This window comes from Octopus bimaculoides, chromosome 11 (assembly GCF_046866305.1).
Source record: "Octopus bimaculoides isolate indiv1 chromosome 11, ASM4686630v1, whole genome shotgun sequence".
NCBI lineage: Eukaryota > Metazoa > Mollusca > Cephalopoda > Octopoda > Octopodidae > Octopus > Octopus bimaculoides.
Genome location: NC_142938.1, coordinates 24,203,386 through 24,224,894, shown reverse-complemented (window position 1 = coordinate 24,224,894; position 21,509 = coordinate 24,203,386). Strand labels below are relative to the sequence as shown.

The following is a 21,509-nucleotide window of genomic DNA, read 5'->3' as shown; positions in this document are numbered from 1 at the left end:
AAACAATGCGCATGCACGAAATTAGAAATATAAAATGGCAGCAATTTATCCATCGCACCCTGTATAGGAACATAATCTGTTCTAGAGTGCTGTTCATTAACCAAATTGTTCATTACATGAGTAATTGAAATACATATAAATTGGGATAATCTGTTTTATGCTACACTCAGCTTCCACATAAAAACATGAAATGATGTTTTATCTGTCCATCCATCAAAAACGAATACCTTAATGTATGTGTGTGTGTGTGTATGTGTATTTTTCCATTGTCTTGCTTCTGTCAATTCTTGATTATATTTTTTAGCAAAAAACAAAAAAAAAAAAAAAATCTTTTATATGAAATATGGAAATTTGCAGGCTATATGAAATGCATTCATGGTTGTTAACAAACTGTTATAGGTCACGGACAAAAAACAGGTGCAGGCATGTCTGTGTGGTAAGAAGCTTGCTTCTCAATCACATGGTTATAGGTTCAGTCCCACTGTAGAGCCTTGCGCAAGTGTCTTCCACTATAGCCCTAGGCCAACCAAAGGCTTGTGAGTGGTTTTAGCAAATGGAAACTGAAAAATCCTGCTGTATATATATATGTGTGTGCGTGCGTGCGTGTCTTTGTGTTTGTCCCTTACATCTGCTTGACAACCAGTGTTGGTTTGTTTACATTCCTGTAACTTATCAGTTTAGCCCCCCCCCCCTGACAGGATAAGTATCAGGCTTAAAAATAAATACTAAACCCCTCCAAAATAGTGTGCCAGCTTGACTGCATTGGTACCCTAGCATAGCTGCTGTTCAATGACTGTAATAAATAAAAATGTTAAGTAATGTAAAAGTAAATTAATGTTGCACTTCATTGTAATAGTAGAAATATAAACCAATAAGTTACAACTTGGTGTACTTTTGCAGATCTATGGCATGTACATAGTTGATCAAAGTATTTTGTTGGTCATCAGAGTCTCCTGCAATAGACCCATCATTATGGCTGCTGGGCATATATGATGTCCTAAAACTTAGAAGACAAAAGAAAATTCAGTTTCATGGCGATCTGGCTGTTACACCAAACGATATAATTTTGTTTTATATGCATCCCTCACAATATGGCAATATTGTGTTCTGGAAAGTCTTGCCAAAACCTATTAAATTCTGTTTTCCTTTGATTTGCATGTTACATGGAAGTCAATGGGAAATATGTTTTGCATTACACGATTCTACATTATGGTGAGAATTTTAGGAACACAATGTTTCAGTTATGTGAGGGATATCTGTAAGTAGATCTCTTGTATTGCTGAAATTGTGATTTTTGTCCTTGCTAGAGACTTTGATATAATTTCTTCACAACAAAGAAAACTGCTTTTAACAAAAAGATGCTGCTGATTTCTAATTTCATTTAATTTATTTGGCGATTATACTTCAAATATAATATACAAAATTCTAGATTTTTCTCCAGCTTTGGTTTCAATGGTTACCTCCCTTGAATATGTTCAGCTTTCCAAGTTAAATTATTGGTAAATTATAAACTAGGAATAGAAGCTGTCGAATATTTTATTCTGCCCATCAAATTTTTGAGCCCTTGTTGTTGTTTAATCCCTAGTTGTCTCTGTTAGAGCAGACCTATAATCAAAGGCATGACAATCACATCTATTATTCAGACAGTGTATCAGAAACTATAAAATCCAGCATGCTCTTTTTATTTTATAATACAGTTGCATATATTTTGAGAGAGAACCGGTTAAATGATCGAGTAGAGCCTCTGCAGTTGGTCCATTGCTCAGCTTGTTGGTAATGGTAAATAAAGCTTAATCTACTTTCTGAAGTCCCAACCTGTTGAGGAAGACACATCTCTTCCTGGATAAGATATTATTTATTCACAGATCGTTTCAACACTTTTTCATTTGAGGCTATCCAATCAATAACCCATACCTGAGTGTTACCTTTATTTTTAGTTAATTAGATTTTCTTTTTTATCATTTGAAGTGGCTTCAGTGTGAAGGACTAAGTCAACCTAGGCAGGTTACATATTCACATTTGTGACTACAAATATCATACATTATTAAGGCTTAAAGCTTGACTGCTCCAATATCAAATTGTGAGAAAATTCTTGTGTGGCACCTTGGGCAAGTGTTTTCTATAACTCTGGGATTTGGTAGATGGAAACTGAAAGAAGCCTGTCATGTGTTGTGTGCATCTTTATGCTTGTTTCCCACCACTGCTTGACAACTGGTGTTGGTTTGTTTACATTCCCGTAACTTAGTGGTTCAGTAAAAAGACTAATGGAATAAGCACTAGGCTTAGAAAAACGTACTGGGGTTGATTTGTTCGACTAAACACTCCAAGCCTGCCCATAGTCTAATGACTGAAACAAATAAATGATAAATGATAAAAGATCATCTCATGAATGGAGTTATTGGTGATTCAAAAGTGGCAGAGATTGGGGTGATTTTAGGTTTGAATTAACAAATGGATCAACTGCTGTCTTGCAATGTAATTCATTTTATGAATAGAATTTCTTAATGTGCCTGCTTGACAAATGAGTAAAATCTTAGTTCTCAGTGTAGAAGTCAGTGGTTACCTCCTCTGACAGTGGTTATTTCTATAAATATTACTTAATATGATCTGAAGAGTGTGTGTGTGTGTGTGATTCTTCTACCTTGCATTTTCTACCGTATTTTTTGCCTTCAGCTAAACTTCACTTTTTCTTATACTATAAGTTCTATTTCATACCTCCAGTCACACATACAAAATATTTTTAAAGATGTCTGCTGTTTTGTTTCTTGAAAAGATCATTTGTGATATTTTTTGCAAAGCGCAAAGACAGAGAAATAGCTGAAGCATTAGAGCATTGCCTTGTAGTGTTAAATATATTTTTATGTTGTAGTTCAAATCATTTTAGTGCCAACTTTTGCCTTTTGTCCCTTTAGGGTTAATCAAATAAGTCCCAGTTATGTAAAGACATTGATTTAATCAACTGTATTATACCTCTTCCCTTGCAATTGGAGGCCTTGTGCAAAGAAGAGAAATTAATACTTTGAAAAAATATTGTATGTGAAAGTGACTTAAGAGAGAGTAAAAAGTCACACTGGATGCTTAATGCTTTATTATTACAAGTTTGGTCATTCCCTATGTTGAATTCACATCCTGCCAAGTGATCGGCCATCATTTACTTTTTTGGGACTCAGTTAAATACAAGTAACAGTAATGTTTAGTAATTCACTGTGTTGCATTATCATCCTACCAAGAGGTCAACTGACTTTTATTTTTCTGTGGCTCACCAAAGTACAAAGAATGTTCTTGGACTGAGTTTGTTGACTTGAAGTGTTCTCTATGAAAATAAACAAGAATGGCCTGTATACCTTGTGGAGACAAAAAAAAAAAAAAAAAATCAACTATGAAGTTGGCATTAAATGTTTTTAATTCACACTTCTTGAAATTTATTTAAATTTCTGCTTCTGTAGAATGTTAACATGTGTCATTTTATGTTTTTTCTTTTCTTTTTTTTTTCTTTCATGGCTGTGAGATAAAGAAATTCTTTCTAACCATTTAGTTCTGAATTTGGCCTGTGGCACCTTGGACAAGTGTCTTCTATTGTCTATGGCCTTGTGCTGACCAAAGTCATGTGAATAAAATTTGGTAGACAGAAACTGCAGAAAGGTGCCTTATATTTGTATATATATGTAGGCGTAGGAGTGGCTGTGTGGTAAGTAGCTTGCTTACAAACTACATGGTTCTGGGTTCAGTCCCACTGTGTAACACCTTGGGCAAGTATCTTTTACTATAGCCTCGGGCCGACCAAAGAGTTGTGAGTGGATTTGGTAGACGGAAACTGAAAGAAGCCAGTCGTATATATGCATATATATATATATATATATATATATATATATATGTATGTGTGTGTATATATTTGTGTATCTGTGTTTGTCCCCACAACATCGCTTGACAACCAATGCTGGTGTGTTTACGTCCCCGTAACTTAGTGGTTCGGCAAAAGACACCGATAGAATAAGTACTAGGCTTACAAAGAATAAGTCCTGGGGTCAATTTCTTCGACTAAAGGTGGTGCTCCAGCATGGCCACAGTCATATGACCGAAACAAGTAAAAGAGAGTAAAGAGAGCATCTCGGATGAGATGGCTAAACAAAAATTGCTGTATTGAACTAAGTTTCGTTCTGGCATTTACTTTGAGGTTAACTTTACTATTTTGTTCCTTATAAAAGGTATAAAATAAATATAAAACAAAGTACCAGGGTTAATATAATCAATTAAACCTCTTGAAAGTGGTGCGACATACAGGTATGACTGTAAGTTTGTTTCAAAATCACCTGGTTTAGAGTTTGTTCCTACTTTGTGATGCTGTTAGCTGATGTCTTCTACTAGAGCTATGAGCTGATCAATGCCTTGTGAGTGAATTGGTAGATGGAAATTGTAAGCAGTCTCTCTCTCACACACACATACACATGTGTTTGTGTCTTCTTGTTGATTCAAAACATGGTTACTATTCATTCAAACAAGTAATTTGTTTACAATCTGCTGTAGAAATATGTCCAGCCATTGAGCTGTTCATTGTCAAATGAGAGAGATCCACCATCACCACTATTAATATTTGTATCACAATTAAAATTGTGTTGTGTTTCTTAGATTATTTTCTGTGTATGAAGTATATCATTTTGTACATTTTCAGTTTTGGCTTTGGGAGCGTGATGTGAAATATTCGTGGCCATATCTCTGTTTGTAATTTTGTGGAAAACATAAACTTTGTGCAAAACTAAACTTTTGTTTTGCTTTTGTCTGCCCTCGTAGTGGACAGCTCCAGACTATGAAGTAGTAAAGTATTATTTTTTTCTGAGCAAGTTATAAGCAATAATAATTGTTTCTAATATAATCACAAGAGCTGAAATTTGAGAGAAAGGCGAGTCAATAACATCAGTCACATTACTTGAATGGTACTTTATTTGTCAACTCCTGAAGAATGAAAGGAAATGCTGACCTCAGCGGGATTTGAACTCAGAATGTAAAGTGTCAGAACAAATACTGCATAGTTTATTTTCTTTTAATACCTTAATGCATCTTCCAGCTTACTGTCCTCAATAATAATAATAATAATAATAATAATAATAATAATAATGGTTTCAAATTTTGACGCAAGGGCAGCAGTCTTGGAGGAAAGGGATGAGTCGATTACATCAACCTCAGTCTTCAACTGGTACTTATTTTATTGACCCTGAAAGGATGAAGAGCAAAGTTGGCCTCAGTGGAATTTGAACTCAGAATGTAAAGACAGACAAAATGCTGCTAAGCATTTTGATCAGCATGCTAATGTTTCTATCAGCTCACCACCTTTTTAATAATGGTTTCAAATTTTGACACAAGGCCAGCATTTTCGGGTTGAGGGTTAAGTTGATTGCACCGCTGCCAGTGTTCAACTGGCCTTTATTTTATCTACTTCGAAATAATGAAAGGCAAAGTTGACCTCAGTGGAATTTGTATAATAATAATAATAATAATAATAATCTACTATAGGCCCAAGGGCTGAAATTTTGGGATAGGGAACTAGTTGATTGCATTGACCCCAGTGCTCAACTGGTACTTATTTTATCAACCCCAAAAAGATGAAAGGTAAAGTTGACTTTGGCAGAATTAATAATGATAATAAGTTGAGTTTCTCTGTCTATCCATCACTCACTGTCCTCAGATCAAGATGATTTTCAAGTAATTCATCTGGAGATGTGAAATGAAAATGGTAAATTTATTCAATATATTCATTGAATTAACATAGGCTATGTAGGGAAAAATAAAGGTTATTTTTTATTCTTGGTCAAAGTTTATTTTTTTCCTTGCATGTGACTTAGAAAACAAAACAAAACAAACAATGGTCATGAATATTTCACTCTCAAATACAAGACTGTGTGATGAAAGGAAAAGGTTAAAGACAGGAGACTGGAAGAAAGAAAATAATGATAGTAACAGATTTGCTAAAGCATTCATTTAGTAAAACAGTTATTCTGCTGTAAACTTATTTTGGTTTAATGAATATAATTCCTTCTATCACTTAAAAAAAACAACATTTATTTCTGAGGTGGATAAACTGTTTTACAAAAAAAAACAAACAAAAAAAAACCTGCAGTTATTTCTGCTGTTTGGTAAATATATTATTTCTCACTTAAATATGCCATTTTCATGCAAAAGCACTTATTACACTCTCAGGGTGATTGGTGTTAGGAAGGGCATCCAGCCACAGAAATCATGCCAAATCAGACTGGAGTCTGGTGCAGCCCCTCAGCTTACCAGCCCTGGTCAAACTGTCCAACTCATGCAAGTATGGACAATGGACATTAAATGATGATGATGATATAGGACATGAGGAGTTTTTGTCAGGATGATGCAAACTAATAGGTATGTGTTCTGAATGCTCAAATTGGTGTGCCACCAAAATTCCAGTTTGAACAGCAGTTGAAGTTGTGATTATGTGATTGTCTTGTTCAAAACGGCTAAATGTAGCTTCCTTTTGAGTCAGTAGGTGTAGGTTAAAGTAGTGAGGAAAGGTGAATAGTTAGGCAAGGCATGACAAAGACATTTAATTTCATTTAATTCAATCTAAATTTTGCTACATAACAAATGGTAAAAGATAGTGTCTGACAGCTGTTTCTGGGATATCCAACTATTGGAGCATTGTACTGAGCGAAGACTCTGTAAGTTGGGTATTCTGTCATTGGAGAAATATAGGTTAGACAGTGGAAAAAAGTTCCACATCAATAATACTTGTTTCTGGAATAATTTATCTCTGGGAACAAGGGTGTTTCGTTCAACATCCTTAAACAACCCTAATTCAAGGACCTTTTGACCTGAAGAAAATTCTAACTGGGCTCCACCTGCAAGGTCATGCACTGTTTATCTTGATATGAGATCACCATGTCATGCACATATGATTATGATGCATGTGCCTGGTGTACCCTTATCAGACGGGTAGTCATGATGGGTATACTGGGCTTTGTATATTTTACCCCAGTGTCAATTTGATGGCATGCATTGCTCTCTCAATAATAATGCTCTACACAATCACTTCCACATGAGACTACACAATCATTTCCATGTAGCCATAACTAAAGTTGTTGGAAAACAAAATAGGTAGGATGGGATGAAGAAAGGAGCACTGAGAATAAAGAGACAGAGCACCATGCAGGCAGTGCAAGACCAAACTTGGGCCACAAATTGGAGGATCAATCTTAAGAATGAGCAAGTGTCCCCACTGTGCCAAATCTGTAATAAAGTGGATGAAATCATTGCCTATATCATGAATGAATGCCCTAGACTTACCCAAAACCATTCTAAGTTGAGGTAACATGATGAGGTAGCAAAAGTGCTACATTGGAAACTATGTGAAAAGTGGGGGTCTAGAGATAGGCAAGACATGGTATGAGCACAAACCATAGAGAGTGTTGGAATCAGAGACCAGCAAAATCCTATGGGATTTCCCAATCCAAACAGATCAGGTGCTATAACACAAGGTAGACCTATTGGTAGTGGACAAGGTGAAGCTCGTGCTATATAATTGATGTTGTGTGCCCCTTTAACTTATGAAAAGTTAAGGAGGAAGGCAGAGAGATAGATATATACAATCCTCTTGAATACAAGATAACCCAAAACGGATTTCCACCTCTTTCGATCTCTTTCAAATGCTATGCGTGGAGTTTCATTCAATACTGATGCAGAATTGAGAGCTTGGTTGGATCAATTTTTTGAGTCGAAATCGGGTGATTTCTACCAATGAAGTATTGAAAATCTTGTTGAACATTAAGAAGTTGTAAACGACAAGGGTGAATACATTATTGATTAATTAGCTGTTATTTTTTTTATTAAACCTTTAAAAAAAATTTAAATTAAAAAAAAAAAAACGTCGGGAACTTACTTGCCAACCTAATAGACGGTTGAAAAAACAGATAGCATGGTAGTGTAGGCTGCAGGTAGCAAGCTTGCTGTGCATGCAAAACTCCAGAAGTTCCAACGAAACCTGATTAAAAAAAAAAAAATAACGATTTCAAATTTTGGCACAAGGCCAGCAACTTCGAGGGAGGGGGATAGTTGATTAAATCAGCCCCAGTACAACTGGTACTTGTTTTATCGACTTTGAAAGGATGAAAGGTAAAATCAACCATGGCAGAATTTGAACTCAGTGGAGGAGCGTGGCTTAGTGTCGGCACCATGATCGTAAGATTGTGGTTTCGATCCCTGGACCGGGCGACGCGTTGTGTTCTTGAGCAAAAAACTTCATTTCACATTGCCCCAGTCCACTCAGCTGGCGAAAATGAGTAACGCTGCGATGGACTGGCGTTCCGTCCAGCTGGTTTCGAAGGCGGCGAGTTGGCAGAAACGTTAGCACGCCGGGCGAAATGCTTAGCAGTATTTCGTCTGCCGCTACGTTCTGAGTTCAAATTCCGCCGAGGTCGACTTTGCCTTTCATCCTTTCGGGGTCGATAAAATAAATACCAGTTACGCACTGGGGTCGATGTAATCGACTTAACCCGTTTGTCTGTCCTTGTTTGTCCCCTCTGTGTGTAGCCCCTTGTGAGCAGTAAACAAATCAGAATTTGAACTCAGAATTCAAAGACAGCCGAAATGTCGCTAAGCATTTTACCTGACTTGCCATCGATTCTGCCGGCTTGCCACCTTACACCGGCTTACCAATCCTTTCTACTATAGGTACAAGGACTGAAATTTAGATGGAGGAGAATAGTCGATTACACCGACTTCCAATGTTCAACGAGTAGTTATTTTATCGACCTTGAATGGATGAAAGCAAAGTCACCGCTGGCGGAATTTGAACTTAGAATGTAAAGCCAGAAGAAATGAGATCAGCAATTTTCATAGTGTGTTTACTATTTTGTCAGCTCGCTGCCTTTGGTTTCAAATTTTACCCTAACGCCAGCAATTTTTAAAGGGAGGGACGAGTTGATTACATTGATCCATGTACTTGATTGATACTTTATTATGTCGACTCTGGAATAATTAAAAGGGGAATCAATATTGGTTAGTTAAAAACTCAGAATGTAAAGAATGAAAGAAATGCTGCTGGGCATTTTTATCCAACCTGCTAAGGATTCTGCCAGCTTGTCGTCTTAACAACAACAACAACAATCCTATCTACTATAGGCACATGGCCTGAAATTTTGGAGGAGGGGTCTAGTTGATTAGATTGACCCAACAACAACAATAATAATAGTAATAATGATTTCAAATTTTGCCACAAGGGCAGCAATTTTGTGGGAGGGGATAAGTCAATATCATCGACCCCAGCATTCAACTGGTACTTATTTTATCGACTCTGAAAGGATGAAAGACAAAGTTGACTTCGGCGGAATTTGAACTCAGACTATGCATTTCGCCCGACGAGTTAATGATTCTGCCTGCCCACCGCCTTAATAATAATAATAATAATAATAATAATAATAATAATAATAATCTTTTCTACTCTAGGCACAAGGCCCAAAGTTTTTGGGGAGAGGGCCAGTCGATTAGATCAACCTCAGTATGCAACTGGTACTTAATTTATCGATCCCCGAAAGGATGAAAGGCAAAGTCGACCTCGGTGGAATTTGAACTCAGAATGTAAAGACTGACGAATTACCGCTAAGCATTTCACTCGGCGTGCTAATGTTTCTGCCAACTCGCCGTCTTAATAATAATAATAATAATAATAATAATAATAATAATAATAGTTAACTAAATAAAAGTAAAAAAAAATATGAGTTAGAAGGAACTAAAAATGTGAAAGAGTGAATCTTCTTAAAAAAAGAGTATCTTTTTGCTATATCTATAGACATTAAGTCTACTAAAATAGACTAAAATAGACCTAAATAGTTCTCATTGATTTCTTATGGTTGTTGTTGGGTTTGGGGAGATTATCAATTTGGTGCCTGTACCTTTCCGGTAAAAGGTGGGTGGGGGTGAGAGAGAGAAAGGGAGAGGAGGGGCAGAGAGAAAGTAAAAATGCTAGATTTAACATGTTAACGCACACACCTACATACACATATACTCACACAGACATACATACCTAAATACTTACACTGAAGTACAGATAAACACATAAACTTGCAATACTTAGTTTATGGGAAACACACAAACATAGATAGGAATCAACAAGGGAGACTTTTATGTAGTCACCCGACCTACAAAAGATAGCAACAGTATCTCCCTCAAATAACAATTTACTGTGTTTTTCTATAAGGAAACCTTGTGCAAAATTTAGAAAGAATTACACTGGTCAACAAAGAATTTGTCTCAAAAGAAAAAAAAAAAAACGCATACCTGTATCTTGTATGTTTTTGCATGCAGAATTAAAAAAATAATGTCAAATTATCTGTATCACCCACAGTTTCTGTTCTACGATATCCTTCTCAGTTCCTGTTATGTGGGCTAAATTTCAGTAAGCTGTTGAAATGTGAAGGTAACGGTTTAAGAAATACTCTGGTTTAATTTCTGGTGTAACTCTGGGAATACGTATTTTCACGCTTCTTCTTCCTCTATAACTTGGTAGTAATGCTATTTTTTCACTTCTTAAAATGTTGGTCGCATGCTTGGTTGCCTCTTCTATAGTGGCGAACCTCACCTCTACCGTACCGAACTTTCTTCCTCTGTTGATGTACGTGGCTTCATTCACAATTTCACCCAAGCACTCCTCGATTTCTTCTTCCGTCACCATTTCAATTTTACAGGTTTCGACAGCCTGTGTACGATACACAACTGTCCTCAGAATTTTTTCTTCTTTAGTCTCTTTTGGGGGGCACAATTTGTATGAGTCTCCCTCAACTTCTATCAAATTCCTGCTTCTGGTCACCTCCTCCATATCCAACTTGATTAACTTGGTTTCTAGCGGCACTGGCTTCCTCACCGCAGTGGCCTTGGCGTAGGTCTCCATACTGGAGACACTACCACTTGCCATAGCTGGGAAAAAATGCAGCAGCTCGCGTGAAACGTAACCGTAATAATTCCACAAAAATCACAATTATTCACCGAGACAGTTTTCACAAAGTAACACAACAGTATTCACAATAATTCACAGAGCCGTTATACCGCAAAGCAGTTCGACCGGCGTGCTAACGTTTCTGCCAGCTCGCCTTATTATTATTAACTAGCAGTATAGCCCGGCGCTGCTCGGGATTAAGCTAGGATTATTAAGTGATCAAGTGCTTTATTTCAAACCAAAATAAGTAACATGGACATCAGATTTGAGCGAAATCCGTTGAAATTGGTTTGGCTGAAAATGGTTTGCTGGCAATTTAATTGGGAAATCCCATAAGGAATCAGTTTATTGGTTATTTCCACTCATTGACTGTTTTTTTAAAGTTGCATTAGAGATCTGCATAGGAAAAGGTTGATCTGAAGGTTTGCATTGGGGATGTGAATTGGAGTAACTTAGGAAAACTTACCAACAGCCTTAACAAAAAAATAAAGGGCCTGTCCCTTCTAGGTTAACTCTAACCCTAACCCTGACCCTAAAATCGTAACCCTAACATCAACCCTAATCCTAACCCTAACTCTAACACTAACCTTAACCCTAACCCTAATCCTAACCGTAAAACCCTAACCTTAACCCTAAAACCCTAACCGTAACACCCTAGTGGAAATCGTGCGGGTGTTAACCTGAAAAATTACCAAACCCTTTTTGTGGTCCGAAAAACGGGTTGGTGGGTGGGGGGACTGACAAATTGTTACATTTTTGTTTCATAATTGTTGTGAAATATAAACAAAACTCTTTCGCTCCCAAAGTAGTATATGTGCGTGTGTGTGAGAGTGAGAGGTGGGAGAAAGATGAACGATTTAAAACAAATAAATGATTTAAAATAAATATATTTGAATTGTTGTGTGAGAAAGTATATATAATCTCATTATAGAATATAGTGTCCTTCAAAAACATCGTATATTTTAAACTATATCTCATGTTTAAGAAAAAGAAATGCATTTTACATTTTACACTTACTCCGTCTTCCTTAACTACATTTTCATTCCTAATACGCTTTCTGCCTCCTTCTTCCACTTTTTCGTTCTTTTTTTTAGACGCTAGCAAAGTAAACTCTGTCTTGCTAAGAAAAATTTACTTTGATTTCTGTCTGCCTTTCTCACTTTTTCATTTTTGTTTTATTAGACGCTAGCAGACACTCTGTATCTCCCCCCTGTCACAAACACACTATTTCTTTCTTTCTCTCTCTTTCTGTCTGTCTGTCTGTCTGTCTCTCTCTCTCTCTCCTTCACGCGCGTACGCACAGATTTGACTTCGCCATGTCAACAAACTTCAAAATTGGTAAAAGTTTATCGATTTTTACAGCTATATGCGTGCGGGTGCCTCTGAGAGAAAAAGTTGACGAAAACGCAGGTAGGGTCATGAACAATGTCCTCCTAAAATTGGAGCGACATGTGTGGTAATTTGTGGACGTGCATAAACTACATTCACGTACACACACACACATCCTCTTTTTATATATATACAGATAATAATAATAATAATAATAATAATAATAATGATGATAAATACAGTTTGACTCCAGGATCATAAAGATAGAGGACTAAAAACAGAAACAATAAAGATACTACCCCTTAAAATATGAAATAGGAATAATTTGGAGGATGAGAACAGTAAAGGTCGTGCCTATAATAATTGGTGCGTTAGGAACAGTAAGGCAAAATATAGACAAATAGCTGAAGGAGATTGGAATAGAATGCCCAGTAGAACTCCCACAGAAAGTTAGTCTCTTAGAGACAGCAAAGATTATCAGGAGGGTTCTAAGCACTTGAAAGAGAGTTGAAAACTTGTGGCTACCTAAGGTTACAGGTAGTAACCTGCTACCCATATGAATCTTACCAGAAATAAGACCGAACCTGAGCCAAACCAAAATAATATTAATTTCAAATATGAACCCAAGGCCTGAATTTTTGGGGGTGGGGGTGGTGGTGGTGGGGGCGTTGGATTTAGTCAGTTATGTCGACCTCAGGACTTGTAGTACTGCCTATAGTAGAAAGAATTATATATTACATTTCAAAATGGGTACATTTATCCAACTACACAAAGGTGTATCCAGGAACACAAATTTAAAAAAACAAAAACAAGAACAAAACAAAAACAAAACGGAAAAAAGCATGCAGTATTTAGTTCTGGCTCTTTAAGTGCTGAGTTCAGATCTCTCTGTAGTGTTTAATTTGCCTTTCCGGTATCGTTAAAATAAGCATCAATTGTTGTTTATTCCAGGTCATTTAACAGATTTACACTTCATCTGTGATCAACCAGTCTATTCTCAGCAATGCGAGAGCATGTACGAGCATATACGTACGCCAGGTTATATTGTCCTGTGCATTGTTTTCTTAAGGTTGCAGAGTGTGGTTTAAGGCACTGGTTTTCACCCTGCCGCCCTCTCAGAAAATATGAGTGAAAATTTATTGTTCCACCCCTCTTTAATAACGGTTTCTGACTTTGACACAATGCCAGCACTATTGAGGAGAGGCTGTTATTCAATACTAATTAATTCTAGTAAATGATTGCTACTTTATTTCATTAGATCGGAAAAAATGAAAGACAAAACTGACCTCGGCAGAATTTGAACTCAGAACGCGCAGAGCCGGAACAAATACCGAAAGGCATTTGTTCGACACTATAACGATTCTTCTCATCTCCCTATCCTCCACTTCTCTTTAATAAGGTGAACGCAGAACAGTACAATCAATAATATATCTGTTTATTTACAATACATGCAGGAAGTTTCGAACTTGAATATTCTAACCGTTGTTGTTTTTCGTCATCAGAGAAATCTTTATTATAAAACGATGCAATTTTCCCAACCAATAGGCAATAACGGAAGATCTTTCTGGTCTAGACACAACCGCAGACTTCACCCTCTTCAATATGGTTGGTTTGTGTCTATGTTATAAATCTTAATCACATAAAAATCACACAGAAAGAGGTACGATTTATTAATAATTTTGCTTCCAAAGACTTTTGTGAATGCTATTACAAACCAGCTCTGAAATATGTTTAACGTAGCCTAGTTTTAGATAGATTTGTTTTTTTTAATGAAATAAGTGTCGTCTGGAATTTCGAAAGAGATAAAAAAATTGTATGAATATTTATAATCTTGGCAATAAACGGAACGATATGGCTTTTGTCCGACATTACCAATAATTCAAAACGTATTTAATTTGTTGAGAATACATTGTTTCTGACAAATAGAATGAAAAGTTGTAAGGTCAAAAGTGCCTCATAAATGTATGAAGTTTCAAGAAAATGAGAAAACATCGCTGAAACATGGTTATATTTGTAGAAATGCCTTGAAATTGATATTTATATTAATTTACAAGGAAATGTAGTACGTTATATTTGTTATTTTAATAATTTTTCTTCTTGATTTCACCCCATTTCAGTTAGGGAAACATCAACGGAAAGAAAAATGACTCCAACGATTCCAATATATAGCAATGAGACGAATGAGAAGTGTAGTCTTTCGGTTTCGATTTATCACATTTATTGTTAAAAGCTTATATTGGACGCGATCATCTCCATCAAAAGATCAGCAGTGTGACATCAGAAATCTCAGTTCATCGTAGCGACTTGGTCGAGCAGTTTCTGTGATTGTGCGTAGATAAACACACACACAGAAAGAGAGGAGGTGAGTGAATGGATGTGTGAGTTAGCTGCCATAATGTAGTCCTTTGTTACATTATGGCAGTCCTTACGCTAGTAGGAGCTACGTCATTCGTGTGCCAGCTTTATATTTGGTGGGTTTGGCCGTCAATATCAGCTGATATTGAATAGCACCTGATGTGAATACAGAATTGTTCTGTTCGCTCTTGTCTGTCAGTTGCTTGTCACTCCTTGTCTGTGTCTGTCCATCCCTCTGTCGTTTGCTCCTGACTTTTACACTGTTATTTTCTATACATCTAGTCCCGTGATGCTCAACGTGGGGTATGGTATTATTTTGGTGAGGCATGCGTAGAGTTATGCTGAATTTTTATACCTTTTGTACACAATGTTTAGTATACCAATAAGAGAAAGGGGGCAATTCGAGAATGAATTATTAAAAAAATTCACTGCCTGGAATCGAACTCGGAATCTTGGGGTTAGTAGCCTGTGCTCTTAACCACTACACCATATGCTAGTGGGCGTAGTGGTTAAGAGCGCGGGCTACTAATCCCAAGATTCCGAGTTCGATTCCAGGCAGTAACCTGAATAATAATAATAATAATAATAATAATAATAATAATAATAATAATAGTAACAACAACAACATCGAAAAATACCTTAGGAATGAGAACCCAGGTTCGAAATTTCCCCAAGACACCTGATGAAGGCTGGAGGGTATATCAGCCGAAACGTTGTGTTAACAACGTTTCGGCTGATATACCCTTGTTTGTTGTGTTAACCATTGATATACTCTTGTTTGATATACCCTTGTTTGTTGTGTTAACAACAAACAAGATGAGGACAAATATCCGCCAATTGTAAATAATGTAAATAATGAACTGATCGTAATTGCCATTTAGAAATTGTGATACATTCTCTGGAGGCAGAGATAATTGCAATAAATGAAGAAAATGTTGTATGTTATTTGTCTATGTTGTTCAAATACATGCCACTAGCAACTTCGAGTTATTTTCCTTAGGTTACTTTAGTTGAAATTAAGCAATTCAAATTATTCACTTCAACAGACAGCTGAAGTAACATTATTATTATTATTATTATTATTATTATTATTATTATTTATTTATTTATTTATTTTCAAATTTGAGTAAACATTAATTTAAGTGATGCTTCAAATATACCCTGGCATCTGATTCAAATATTAAATTAGGCTTTATTGTCAATTAAAATAAAATGTCAAATTCCAGTATCGCTTGCTATTGTTGCGGCTGGTGTTGTTGTTGTTGTTCTTCTTCTTCTTCTTCTTGTTCTTCTTCTTCTTGCTGACTGCTGTTGTTCATTTCCATCCACCCCACTTAAGTGATCTCGGATTGAGTTGAACTATGGTTCAATTAAGCTCCAGTTGTGACAGTTACATCGATTTTATTTCATTTTATTTTTGTGACTCTTAATATATTTGGGACTATAGCAACTGACGTAGCCATATTCTTAAGCCAGTTGGGTTCGATTTGAAAAATATTTAGCTGCTATTTTTAACAACTTGAGAGACCACATAGATGTTTCCTTATTGGATTATCTTCTATTGTTGTTATTGCTGTTATTATTATGAAGGTGTTATTCTGAGCCACAGTTCAGCTCTAACCCAGGTCTATGATCAATGATATATAGCTTGAACCTTTCTATCCAATGTGTGTGTTCTTTAATTTTTCTTTTGAAGACAGTAGATTGTTAACTGAGACAGATTTAGCTGCTAGTCTTTGAAGATCGAGAGAGCTAATATCGACTCCTACGTCATCTCCTATTGTAGTGGTTCACCAAGGCAGTTTAGTCTTGTTATCTGTAATCGTTCCTTACTGCTCTGGTACCAACAAAATACTTTCTGGTCTTACCTCATGTCGATTTTAATGAGCTATTCATGATGGGACAATACATCTAACCCTCACTGACCATCCACAATAAGTAAATCACAGGCGCTGGCATGGCTGCCAAGTTAAGAAGTTGGCTTCATAACCACGTGGTTTCGTGTTCAGTCCCACTACGCGGCAACTTGGGCAAGTGACTTCTACTATAGCCCCAGGCCAACCCAATGCCTTGTGAGTGAATTGATACAAAGAAAATGTTTGGAAGCTCGTCGTACGTGTGTGAGTGTGCGCATGTGCGTGTGTGAGTGTGTGTGTGTGCGTGCGTGTCATTGTGCTTGTTCCCCGCCAATTGACAATAGGTCTTAGTTTGTTTACGTCCCTTGTAACTTAGCTGTTCAGCAAAAAAAAAAAACCTCCCATAGAATAAGTAGTAGACTCAAAACCGTCGGTACCAGGGGCCGATTTGTTCAATTAAACTCTACAAGACATTGTCGGTGTAATGTGACATGGGTAATATTCACATAACAGAGGTGCTTCTTATCTTGAGATTTGAATTTTGTTTTACTTGTGCGGCGCTGTTGCACATCAGCAGATAGATTTTACTATATATACTTGTATATACTTGTGGCCGGCGATTTGGATCCACCTCGAGGGCGAATCGTGTATATGGTACTGATGAACTGAAATAATAGCGAAATATTAATATTGACATCTGTCATTCTCATTCATCTCTGGGACAGTTCGTTTCGCTTGGCTTTGAAGAACCCACATTTTTTCGAGACAAGCAGATATTCAACCATTGTACCTAAGCAATCCTTCCAATTTCTCCATTCAATTTAGAGAATTTCAAGAATTTTTTAGTTTCACTATATTTTCCAAAGATGGAAGTCTTGAAAGAGAGAGAGAGAGAGAGAAAGAAAGAGAGAGAGAGAGAAAGAAAGAGAGAGAGAGAGAAAGAGAGAGAGAGAGAGAGAGAGAGAGAGAGAGAGAGAGAAAGAGAGAGACACAGACAGAGAGAGAGTACGATTTAAAGGTTCCGTTATCAGCTTAAGATTCGAACTAACGTCCTCAAGTCAAAAAGGGTCCCTGTATGTGGTCGCTCAACCTGCTAGAAATACCAATTCACTCTCCCTAAAATCATTAAAGAAAGATTACATTGGACACTGTAGTCCATAAGGTACAAAAATTCCGACTGGTGTCATGGTTAGAACGCTTTGTTCATGTATCTGCTCGTTCAGATATGGTTTGGGCTAAAGCAGTAATGACTGCTATAATTTCAACGACGTTGTTACCACTCCAAGGCCCAGTACCAGTATCAGCATAACAATAGCAGCAGCATTAGCGGCAGCATCATCATCAGCAGGCATCCGACGAATCGAAATGGCTCGATCATTCCAGCATGTTTTTATTTTTGGATGGTGTGAAAGTGAAAGTGAAAGTGAGAGTGGTACACTTTACGTAGAGAAACAGATTAATTCCAACCTGTGTTTTTGGTAGAACCACTGGTTGTTTCCATCAACAAGGGAGAACTTCATTTCATGTTTTCACCAACAAAGCTTCTTATCCTATATTATTTCCATCTTTTGGAAACAGCTCACTGCATTCATCTCACCGCATCTATCTCACTGCATTCTCCTCGTATCCTTCTTGGTTTTCGATTTCTCTCACAATTGTTTTCAGTTCTCCACTCTATCGTTCATGATGCTTTCATTTGGTTGCTACGAGAACATAAACAAATAACATGACAATAGTGGAATAAACATAATTTGCTATAATTATTTTCTAAAAATATTGTGGGTTTTCGTAGCGTCGAGATTGGATAAATCTGATTAACTAAAATAAGGAAAAAAGAAACAATCTTTCGTAACTTTATTTATTATTTATTTCTAAAAAAAAAAAAAAGAAGAGTTGTGATTTTCATAATTAGCATGAAAACTACATCCGTGGAGAAAATTTCAATAAAATCGGAAAAACTGTGCCAAACTGTTTCTTTTCCATTCTTTTCTCTAGGCGCATATACACACATACATATCAGGTTAAATAAAAAATAAGCAACATTTTGAACCATGAAGAATTTGTACCGGATTTTTGAAGAGTTTTTTAAGCATTATTTTCTTGAAATTGTTTGATAATACAGACATAAACTTGCCCAAATGCATCAATAAGTTAACATTGATATTTTTTCACCGTTGCTACAAGGCAAAAAAAAAAGGCTGATTTTATAGTTTTGGCACTTTTTAAAGGTGTTTTTAGGTAGTTTTAGAGCAAAAACTGATTTTTTCTATAATAAAAATTAACGATAGCGTTGACCAACGGTACCTAGAGGCTGTTCTCAAAGCAGCTGGCTTTGGCCCCGTCTTCAGAGGTTGGATTGCTGCAATGCACAGCGGCATCTGCTCAGTGGTAAAAGTTAATGGCCACCTCTCGGAGCCGTTTCAGATCTTCCGATCGGTCCATCAAGGGTGCTCTCTCTTCTCCCTTCTGTACGCATTGACTCTTGAGCTTTTACTGCGGAAGCTGGAGTCGCTGCTTATCCACCTGAAAGTTTGGTTCGGACCAGACCGCCAGGTGGATAAGAATTGGGACAAGGTGACGTGCAGGGTAGCCAGTCTCACCCAGAAATGGACTGCGAGGAAGCTGTCACGGAAAGGTCGGACGGAGGTGGCGTCCGTCATCTACTACCGCCTGACCGTCGTGCCTTTCTCACGTTCGCGCCTCGCCATGTTGGAGCGCCTTCTCTTCAAATTCTTGTGGAGGGAAAAGGTTCTGTTGGTGAGGCGATCCATCTGCTGCCAGCACCCTCTACACGGAGGTCTGGACATGCCATGGCTAATGATGTGTAGACATGCGCTGAGGCAGCAGCGTCTCCAGATATTCTGCCTAGACAGGATGACTGGTATCTGGAATGTTGCCAGGCACTCACTGTCCTCTACCAGGCAGGCAATGTGGTCAGTGGAACATTCACTCTCGAGTTCTATAGAGGTTATTAGTGGGAAAGTGTGATGATGCACTCGGAGAGGCTCTGGGCGTTTACGTAGTTGAACTGACCAGTCAGTTCTGGAGGACTTTCGAGCCAGGGACGAGGAATAACTTCCAGAAATCCCTCACTTGGCAGTGCTACCGAAGGGCACTGCCGGTTCGAGATAAACTCTACAGGCACGGAAGTGCTGTCAGACGGACCTGCCCGAGATGCGCGCAGAGCGACGAAACCGTTCTGAACGCACTCATCCAGTGTCCGTGCATTATTGACTTGTGGAGTTTTGTCGGACAGTTGCTGTCACGTGTATGACGAATCCGACTATTGGCCGAGTCCATAGTGAAGATCGACCCGCCGCTTTCCTTTGGCCAGGAAGGGCAGGCAATTTTCCTCTAACTGGTGGCAGAAAGAGGTTGTATGGTGGACCAGGTTGAAAGGACTGAAGATAGACACTTTTCTCTTCGGCCAATCCCTCATCGACTTTTTCAAATTTCACTTGGAAAGGAAGATGAGGGTATATAGAGAAGTGATGCCCCACCCCCACGCCAGTATATTTGCTGAAAACTGGGTGAATGTAGCAAAAATGTCGGCCCTATATGTCGGCCCTGGTGGCCAATAAATGAAATTATTATTATTATTATTATTATTATTATTATTATTATTATTATTATTATTATTATTATATTGTAAGTCATCGAATGAGTCATGAGTTTCATCTATGAACCTGATGCTACGGTCACGATACCCCAAAGAAATATCATTTTTGCTATGTTCTCCATATGTGCAAAAAGGTACAGAAATATTCTAATGTTGCATAGACATTCCACAAACTCTCATTTTGCTCTTTCTTGTTTCTCCAGGCACCGCATATAGTTTTTTTTCTTCTTGTGTCACAGCCATTTCTAAGATCTTTAGGCTTAATTATATAAAAAAAATATTTGAAATCAAGAATCGGTATTTATTTCTACAGTGAAGTTATGAAAGGTGCAACGCCATCTCTTCTAAACTAATTGACGCTAAAGAAACGACCTGATCAATACCTAAATTGTTTAGTATAAATGAATTATCGTTTAACTATTTACTTTGAAGCAAATTAACTATTAACCCTCCTATTTTAAGCGATAATCTAACAACACTCTATATTTTTGAAGTGTTGACGCCTAAAATTATTTTTATAAACGATGGCTATTTTTCTGAATGCTTTTCCACTTTAAAACATTTGTTTTATTTCCAAATCAAGTTTTTGTAATGACAGCACCGTAAGTCTTCAGATAATTACTTTTTCTTTTTCCAAAACTACTTCTCGTATCTTATCTGCATGCCTTCGTCGTTGAGGGAAAATGATTATGTTATTATTATTGCAAAGAAATTGATTTTGCTTTGTTAATGTATTTTTATGATAAAATATTTTAATCAATGCTGTTTTTGTTGTGCTGTTGCCCTTTCATATGTTATTATGGCAGCGTTGTCCTTTTGCATGTTATTATATCACGAATGAAGAAAAAAAGATGAAACACAAGATTTGTTTGAGATTAGTTCTGAATATATGAAATAAAGAAAATGAACTTCCAACATGTATTTGAATGACGTTTTCAACAACAGTAGTGAAGAGTAGCAACTATAACAGCGATTACGTGAAACGATCGAACATAATCAGTTGTATGTGAAATGACAAAGGATGCTCTGTATTGCCAAGAGCCGAGATAATAGAAAAATATAATGAAATATCTAATGAAAAGAAGAAATTATTATTATTATTATTATTATTATTATTCAGTAGTTTTATTTTTGTAACGTGCTTTCACTTCACTACCGAGCGCAGCTCTGTGCGCCTTGGGTATGTGCTGTGGTTTGCTGTGGTGCTCTTATGTTTACTGTATTGAAAGTGTTTTGCGTAGAATGTGTGCAGTACCCAGTAGTGCAATTTTCTGTATGTTATATATATTTGTAAGTCCTGGTGTTTTTGTTATGTATTTGTCTGAATATTTTTTTATTATACCTAAGGCACCTACTATGATAGGAATTGTTTCTGTTTTTAGATTCCACATTCGAGTTATCTCTA

The 21,509-nt window shown here is 37.0% G+C and overlaps 1 long non-coding RNA gene across 1 annotated transcript; it reads right to left on the bottom strand.

Annotated features, from left to right (window-relative positions):
* Positions 1–5,571: 5,571 nt before the first annotated feature.
* On the bottom strand, positions 5,572–15,014 carry LOC149133212 (uncharacterized). The gene is made up of 3 exons (XR_016243619.1): positions 11,963–15,014; positions 7,895–7,996; positions 5,572–5,706 (listed from the first exon to the last, which is right to left on the bottom strand). It is a non-coding gene; the product is annotated as an uncharacterized LOC149133212 (long non-coding RNA).
* Positions 15,015–21,509: the final 6,495 nt, after the last annotated feature.